This window comes from Chrysochloris asiatica, unplaced genomic scaffold (assembly GCF_000296735.1).
Source record: "Chrysochloris asiatica unplaced genomic scaffold, ChrAsi1.0 scaffold00388, whole genome shotgun sequence".
Classification (NCBI taxonomy): domain Eukaryota; kingdom Metazoa; phylum Chordata; class Mammalia; order Afrosoricida; family Chrysochloridae; genus Chrysochloris; species Chrysochloris asiatica.
This window is the reverse complement of record NW_006408906.1, coordinates 1,704,868-1,714,089: the sequence shown is the minus strand read 5'-3', so window position 1 is coordinate 1,714,089 and position 9,222 is coordinate 1,704,868.

Here is a 9,222-nt window from a genome sequence, read left to right as displayed (position 1 = left end):
TTCAGGCAAAAGAAATACCTTAAAATTTTTAAGCAAAGTCTGTCTAAGACTTCAAACAGACAAACAAAAACCCAGAAAAAAATTATAGTTGAAATTTTTGAAAGTATGGTTGTTGGTGGTTATGTGCCATGGAGTCAGTTCTGACTCATAGCGACCCTGTACAGGGTTTCTGAGGCTGTAAATCTTTACAGGAGCAGAAAGCCTCATCTTTCTCCCACAGAATAGCTGGCAGTTTCGAACAGCTGACCCGAATCGTAACCACTACGCTACCAGAGCTCCTTTTGAAAGTATATTGAACATAATTTCTTATTGTCAGACAATAGCAGTACTTATAAAAGAAAGAGTTAGCCTTTTACTTATTACCTTCTTTTCCTAATAATGATACATGCTGGTATGATACTGTAGGATAAACACTAGACTTCTAACCACAAGATCAGTGGTTCAAAACCACTAGTGGCTCCTGGAAAACGTATTCAGGGTTGTTATGAGTCGAATCTGACTTGATGGCATACAACAACAACAACAATCTATTAAAGAAGAAATATATTTTATTCAGTGTCTTAGTATTAAGGAGATCTTGTAGTGCTGTGGTTAAGTGTTTGGTTGCTAACCACAAAGTTGGTTCAAATCAACCAGTCACTCTGTGGGAAAAGATGAGACTGTCTGCTTCCAAAAAGATTTATAGTCTCAAAAACTCGAAGGAGAAGTTCTACTCCATTCTATGAGTCATAACTGACTTGGTGCCAGTGAGTGGGTACCTTCACACTAACAAAGCTTTCTCTGATTAAAGAGTAATTTAACTCAATCAGCAATCGCTGAATGCCTATAATGTGGTAAACATTTATCTAAGTTTGTGTGGACCCATCTAGGTAGTTTTAAATTGTACCACATAAGTGAGCAGTCTCTCTTTGCTCATCCCCCTGCCTCTGGATTTTCTAGAAATGGAAATCACCATTTTATAACAGCAGGTGTCTTTTCGTTTTGTTGATGATTTATTATATCACCTACAAATGTTATTCTAGTGCAGCATCTGCCAGCAAAATCAATTGCACATTCAAGATAGGTTTCTTTTTTCTCTTTCTTGATGATTCATTATGTATCTCAATATATGAAAGGGCTTTTTTTTTTTTTTTATTGGGGGGTATGGTCATTATTGGTTTCTGGTTACAAGATATTAAGAGCCAGATAAAGTTTTCACTTGCTTACATTTACCTAAGAGCTTTTTACCCTTGTCTATAATATATTTTGGAGTTCTGGTGTGGTGTAGTAGGGTAAGAACTGAACCTCAGGGTTGGTTTGAATGCAAGGGTACTGGTAGTGTAGTGGTTATGAGTCAGGCTGCTATTCTCAAGGTCAGCAGTTTGAAACTACCAGCCCTTTAGTGGGAGAAAGATGACTTTGTGCTCCCATAAAGATTTACAGCCTCAGAAATCCTATTCAGGGCTGCTGTGAGTTGTAACTGACTCCACGGCACACCATGAAACAATTCGAAGGCATTTAACAACAACAACAACAAATATATTTAGCATTTGGCCTAGGCTAATGTAAAGATTTTAAACAGTTAGATATTTCACATCTCTAAGAATAGAGTCAATTTATACAGAAAATATATATTATTTTCTCAATTGTAAACATTGAATGTTCACTTGTTAAGTACTGTCAAGTTGGTTTTGACTCAGAACAAACCTATATAGGGTTTCCAAGGAGTAGCTGGTAGGTTTGAACAACCAACCTTGTGATTACCAGTCCAGTGCTTATCCTACAGAGTCACTGTATGTTAGAAAATGCATTGGTGTAGATACAACTGAAAAGTAGACAAAATAAATTAACAAATAAATGTGCATATGTGTGTCTTAAACACACAGAGATAAAAACTAAGAATTTCCAGTGTCATATCTCAGACATAAGCAACAACCAAATTCACAGCCATCGATTTCATACCAACTCATAATGACCCTGTATAGAACTTCCACAAATCTTTATCGAAGCAGAAAGCCTCCTAAGTTTCCCATGGAAGGAATGGAGGATTCTAATCACTGACCTTGTGATTAATAGTCCAACAAGTAACCCATTATGCCACCAGGGCCGCATTTATGTATAAAGTCATAGTAAACAGTATCCATACAGCTTTCTGTCTCAAAGAAAATTGTAAGAACACAGAATTTTTAGAAATGCTTCAAAATGCAAACATTTATCTTAAGCTATATGTGAACATTGAGAAGACTTATACATGTAATGAATTAAAATTAGTTTTCTTGCTTTGTTGTGGTTGCTTTTAAGTGCCATTGAGTCATTTCTGACTCATAGTGACCCTGTGTAGGGTTTCCGAGTTGCTCCCTGGTGTTGTCAAGTTAAAAAAGATATGTGGGTATTGTTAAAGAGATAAACTGAGCCCTGTAGTCACTGTAGGGTAAGAACTGGACCACTAGTCTTGTTTGAACCACAGTGTAGATGGTTCAAAATCCCCAGCCACTTCTTGGAAACCCTATATAGGTTCATTAAGAGTCAGAACCAACTTAATAGTACTTAACAGCAACAAAAAAGATAAACAGGGACCTGGTGTGGTGCTGTAGGATAAATAAGAACTATACTGCTAACTGCAAGGTAGAAGTTGATTCAAATCCACCAGCTGCCCCTTGTAAACCCTATCCTGCATCGCTATGTGTCAGAACTGACTCAACAGCTCAACAAAAATAACAAAGAGATAAATAATTCAAATAAAAATTTCATACACAATATTTTAGTTTTTTATATGCTCAAAATATTTAAGTAAATCATATATTGGGAAAAGAATATTTTATTTGTAATTGCAAGTTTAATGTACAATTAAGGATAAAACAATTTCCCAGAGTTATATTTTCAGACAATCAAAAACTCAGTGAAAAACATCAAGATATTTAAAGAAGGTTTAAAAAAAGTAAATGGACAAATGTAGGTGGCATAATGAAGCCACATACTGAACCTCAAGTCTCACTGTTCAAAGACTCAGTTGTGTAGACAAAAAATGCAGTATCTATTTTAAATATGGTGGTGGTCATGACACGTTAAAATCAAAATAAATTCAAAGGCATTTTTTTTTTTTCAAAATGTAAGTTACAAAGGTTGTCATGAATAATTAATTATACACATTTAACCATTACATTTATTTTATACTAATACATTCTACAAAATTTTCCATCTACTTATCTAACTAAGGAGCTCTGATAGAGTAGTGAATATTGGTAATGAGTCAGGCTGCTAATCTCATGGTGAGAAATTCAAACTACCAGGTGTTCCACAAGAGAAAGATGAGGCTTTCTGCTCCCATAAAGATTTACAGCCTCGGCCTGTACAGACTTGTTATGAGTCGGAACCAGCTCCAAGGCACATTGTTGTTGTTGTTGTTAAGTGCCATCGAGTCGATTCCGACCCATAGCGACCCTGTACAGGGTTTCCGAGGGTGTAAATTTTTACGGGCGTAGAAAGCCTTATCTTTCTCCCGCTATCTATCTATCTTTATGCTGGAGTCCTGATGTGGTGCTGTGGGTTAATACTTTGAACTGTAAAATGGGTTTAAACCGCAAGGTAGGCAGTTCAAACTCACCAGTCACTCCTCAGAAACCCTATTCAGGGTTGCTATGGGTTGGAACTGGTTCAATGGGTCACTTAACAACAACCAAAACAACATCTTTATACTGGAGTCCTGGTGTGGTGCTGTGAGTTAATGTACTGGATAGCAAGGTCAGTTTTAACTTCAAGGTCAGTGGTTCAAGCTCACCAGCCATCCTCAGAAACCCTATACAGGATTGCTATGAGTCAGAACTGACTTGATGCCACTTAAAAACAACATCTTTATACTATGTCTATATAGTATATCTGGAGTCTTGGTATGGCTATGTGGGCTAATGCATCAGACTGCAAAGTAGTTTGAACTGCAAAGTCAGTGGTTCAAACTCACCAGCTGCTCCTTGGAAACCTTATACAAGGTTGCTATGGGTTGGAATCGACTCAATAGCAATTAACAACAACAATATAGTGTATTTACTGACTGCCTAACAAATAGAACAAGGGGATACTGAATGGTTTAAAATACAGAAAGTTGTGTGTCATGGTTGTATCCTTTCACCATATTGATTCAGTCTATATGCTGAACAAATAATACAAGAAGTTGGATTATATGAAGAAGAGAATGGCATTGGGATTGAAAAAAACTCATTAACAACATGATTTGCAGACGGCTAAACCGACCCGACTCGACGGCACTTAACAACAACAACAACAACAAACCTTGTTTGCTGGAAGCAAAAAAGGACTTAAAATACTGATGAAGAGCAACTCAACTTCAGTATGGGTTGCACCTGAGTGTAAAGAAAACAAACATCTTCACACTGGACCAATAAATAATATAATGATAAATTAAGAAGATATAGAAGTTTTCAAAGACTTCATTTGCTTGTATGTATGATCAATGCTCATAGAAGCCGCAGTCAAGAAGTCAAAAGATGTATTACAATAGGCAAATCTGCTGCACAAGACCTCTTGAAAATGTTAACAAGCAAAAATGTCAGTTTGGGGACAAAGATCCAACTGACCCAAGCCATGGTATTTTCAATTACCTCATATGCATGTGAAAGTTGGACAATGAGTACGGAAGACCTTAGAGGAATTGATGCATTTGAATTGTAGTACTGGTGAAGGATATTGAAAATACCATGGACTGTTAGAAGAACAAACAAATTTGTCCTGAATTAAGTGAAGTCATAATGAACCTCAGAAGTGAAGTTGGCAACACTTTGTTTCTCTGACTTTTGACATTCTCCAGTGAAGGACATAGTTTAGAAAAGAGGAGGATCACTAAAAAAGAATAAAAACCCCCAGTGAGATGATTGACACAGTGGCAGCAACAATGGGTTGAAACACAACAACAATTATGAAGCTGGCGTAGGACTGAACAGTGTTTTCTTACTCTGAACAGGGTCACTTTGAGTAGTGACCAACTCGATGCCACCTAACAACAAGAACATATATATCTAAGAATCCCTGGTGGGTGGTGATGTGGGATAAGCACTGAATTGCTTGCTGCAAGGTTGAGTCAAACCCACCAGTAGCTCTAAGGGAGAAAGATGAGACTTCCTGTTCCAATAATGATTTACAGCCTTGGAAACCCTATTCAGGGTCAACTATGAGTTGGAATTGACTTGATGAATGGTGTGTATATGGTATATCTGTATACCTTAGGACACTTTAGGAAGAATCTCCTTTTACAGTCCAAGTTCTGAGTAAATCAGGTAGAAGACAAACAGTAAAGCTGTAACAAATGAAATATGAGCACTTATTTATCTTTTGTTTATATCATTTTAGATGTACAGAAAAATTGTAAAGATTGTGCAAAGAATCCCTGTGAGATTAACATAATCAAGGCACATTGGTACAATACTATAATATGCAAGCTTTATTTAAATTTCCCCACTGTTTCGACTAATGTTCTTTTTCTGTTTCAGGATCTTGCATTACACTTAGTTGTCATGCTGCCTTTGTCTCTTCCAATCTGGGACAGTTCCCCAGTCTTTCTTTACTAGTCATGACCTTGATCATTTTGAAGAGTACTTGTCAGTTGATATGCATCTAAAAATTGGACAATGAAAAAGGAAGATGAACTGTTGTGTTGGCAAATAATAACTGCCAGAACACAACCAGAATTTCTCCTAGAAACAAAGATGGGAAAGCTTTATCTCATGTACTTTGGACATATTATTAGGAGGTACTCATCCTTGGAGAAGTATATCATACTCGGTAATGTGCAGAGCCAGCAGAAAAGAATAAGACCCTTAGGAGATGGACTGACATGTTGGCTGTAACCATGGGCACAAACATACCAACATTTTGTGAGATAGAACAGCACAGGGCAACAGTTCATTCTGTTATTAAAAAATGACTGAGTCAGAGTAGATTGCACCTAACAAAAACAAGTGGTCAGATATTCATGAATATCTTGATTTAGGATATGTCTAATGATTTTTTTTTCATTATTAGATTCAGATTTTGAATTATGGGGAAGAATCTTAAAAAGATGATTTGTCCAGTCTCATTTCAGTATAACACTGTGTTGGTGATATCAGCATAGTTTATTACCATTGTTGTTAAATGTCATTAGGTTGATTTTGACCCATAACAACCCTGCATAGAATTTCTGAAGCTATAAATCTTTGAGGGAGTAGAAAGTCTCATCTTTTTCCTGAGGGGAAGCTGGTGGGTTCAAACACCCAAAATCAGTCCCATGCTTATTCTACACAGTCACTAGTGATTTATAATTTGATCAGTTGGTGTCTGTCAGGTTTCTTACTGCAAAATTAATTTTTTCCTTTTCTGTATTCTATTTGTCAGAAATGAGTCAATAAGATCAGCCCAAATTCAAGAAAATTAAATTCAAGAGGGAACAGTAACAAATGATTCTTTGACATACGTTAAAACCATCACAGAAGCTAATAAATATATCTAGAGGTGATTTTGAGGCTCTGCAAGTATTCAATTTCTCCTTAAAGTACGGCTCACTAATTACAATTTTCACACATGTCTTTTTTTCTGAAGTAAAAACATTGTGATGTTTTAAGGGTGACTTTCTACCATAATTCTTTCTACAATCATTAATTGAATTCTTCTCTAAGGAATAGTTGTTCTTTGTTCCTCATTTATTTACTTATATCATGAATCCTTACTTTATAAAAAAACCAAAGTCATTACTGGTTTTACTGCTCTAATTATTCCAAGTTTGGCACTAGGGCTCTTTAAAGTTGGCTCTGGAGTTCTTTTGACATGTATCCTTTCTCTTCTGTTTTTATTTACTTCATATTCATAAATTGTTTATTTTGATTTGACAGTGTCTTTGTTGTTATAAAGGACTGTCAAGTTGGCTCTGACTCATAGCAACTCTGTATACAGTGTCCAAGGAGCAGCTGGTAAGCTTGAACTGTCGACCTTGTGGTTCAAACTGACCTTGCAGGGCAGTGTGCTAACCTGCAGGGAGACACTGGGACTCCATCTTTACTTTCTAACATCTCAAGATAATACAGATTTGTCCTGTATTTTCCATGCCTCCAACCAAAAATAAACAATTTTAAAAAAAGAATTTTGGTTTGCTTTTATTGGAGAACAGTTTTTTGGAATTTAGTATAGCATTTATGACAACTAACCAACCATAGCATTTATAATTTAGAGTGGAATTTAGAAATCCTTCAGGTGTGAAAGAGCTAAGGGCTAGAAGAGTCAGGGGGTGGTCTGTACTGCAGTCAATTCTTTAATATATCTCTCCTATCATTTGTCTTTAAGGAGCCTTGGTAGCATAGTGGGTACACACTGAGTTGTTATGTGTGCAAGGTCAGCAGTTCAAATCCACCAGCTGATCCATGGGTGAAAGTTGAGAATTTCTGTTCCTATAAAGAGTTACAGTTTCAGAAACCCTATAAAGGATTGCTATTAGTTGGAATCAACTTGACAGCACACAGCAGTAACAGTAATGAGAAACCAATATCTAAGTGATAGGTGTACTCATTGCTAGGGATGTGTCACTGCTTACTAACTTTGTTAGCAGACAGGCCTGGAAATGTATCTACATATACTTCTTGGATCAAATATCAACATTCATGGAAGCAGCAGTCAAGAAATCAAATGATGTATTGCATTAGGCAAATCTGCTGCACAAGACCTTTTAAAGTGTTAAAGAGCAAAGATGTCAGCTTGAGGACTAAGGTGCACCTGAACTATGCCATGGGATTTTCAATAACCTCATATGCTTTTGAGTTATGGTGTTAGAAGAGAATGTTGAAAGTGCCATGGGCTGCCAAAAGAACCAACAGATCTGTGTTGGAAGAATTGCAACCAGAATGCTCCTTGGAGGCCAGGATGGCCAAACTTCATCTCTCATACTTTGGACATATTGTCAGGAGGGCAGTCTCTGGAGAAGGATATCATGTTTGGTAAGGTGGAGGGTCAGAAAAAGAAGAAGACCCCCAGCAAGATGGATTGGCAAAGTGGCAGTATCGATGGACTCAAGCGTGACAACAATTGTTATGTTGACACAGGACCGGGCAGTGTTTTGTTCTGTTTTGCCTATAGCCACTATGATTTGGTACTGACTCAATGGCACCTAACTACAACATACTTCATGTATACACACAATCTATATTTTTGTACATATCTGTGTTTATGCATACTATACTATATACTATGTCGTATTATAGATTCCTGGTGTAGCATTATAGGATAAACACTAGACTGCTAACCACAGAGTCGGTGGTTCAAATCCACCAGCTGCTCCTTGAAAAGCCTCTATGGGGTTCCTATGAGTCAGAACCAACTTAATGGAACTTAACAACAGCAACGACATATTATATCTTAAACTAAACCTGATTTCATATTTATGTCTTCAACTTCTATCCAGGAGTCCTAGTGATATAATTGAAAAGTCGGTGAGAATGTCATGACAATCTGCTTCCATAAAGATAATAGCCTTGGGTAGCTTAGGGGCAGTTCTACTTTATTTACAGTGTTGCTATAATTGGAATCAACTCAGCGGCACTCAAAATCAACACTCTAATCCAGTATCACAGGGATTATACTAGCCTTGTTTTCATCATTCTTGTTAAATGTGTTCTAGGCGGTTCTGACTCATAGCAACTCTGAATAGGATTTCCAAGGAATGGCTGGTGAATTTGAACTGCCAACCTTGCAGTGCAAACTGATTTTGCTGTCCAGTGCATCATTCCACAATGCCACACCAGGACTCTATAAGACCCTTGCCCTTTGCTTATTTGTAATTCTTTCTCAGGTAGTGAGAAACCTGGATCTTATAATCTATAAAGTGATTATATTTTTGTTGAATCATAATAATCATGAAAAGTAGTTTAAAATTTCTAGTTTTCACTCATGTGAGAAACAATATGTCAATTAATTATTGTTGTTGTTAGGTGCCATCAAGTCACTACTGACTCATAGATACTTCATGGACAACAAAATGAAGCACCACCCAGTACTGTGCCAACCTCACAATCTTTGCTACATTAAGACTATTGTGGCTGCCACTGTGCTAATCCATCTTGTTGGGCTCTTCCTCTTTTTCTCTGATCCTCCACTTTACCTAGCATGATGTCCTTCTCTAGGGTCTGGTCCCTTTTGATAATATGTCTGAAGTATGAAAAGCAAAGTCTGGCAATTCTGGCTTTATTAAGAGCATTCTGGCTGTAGTTC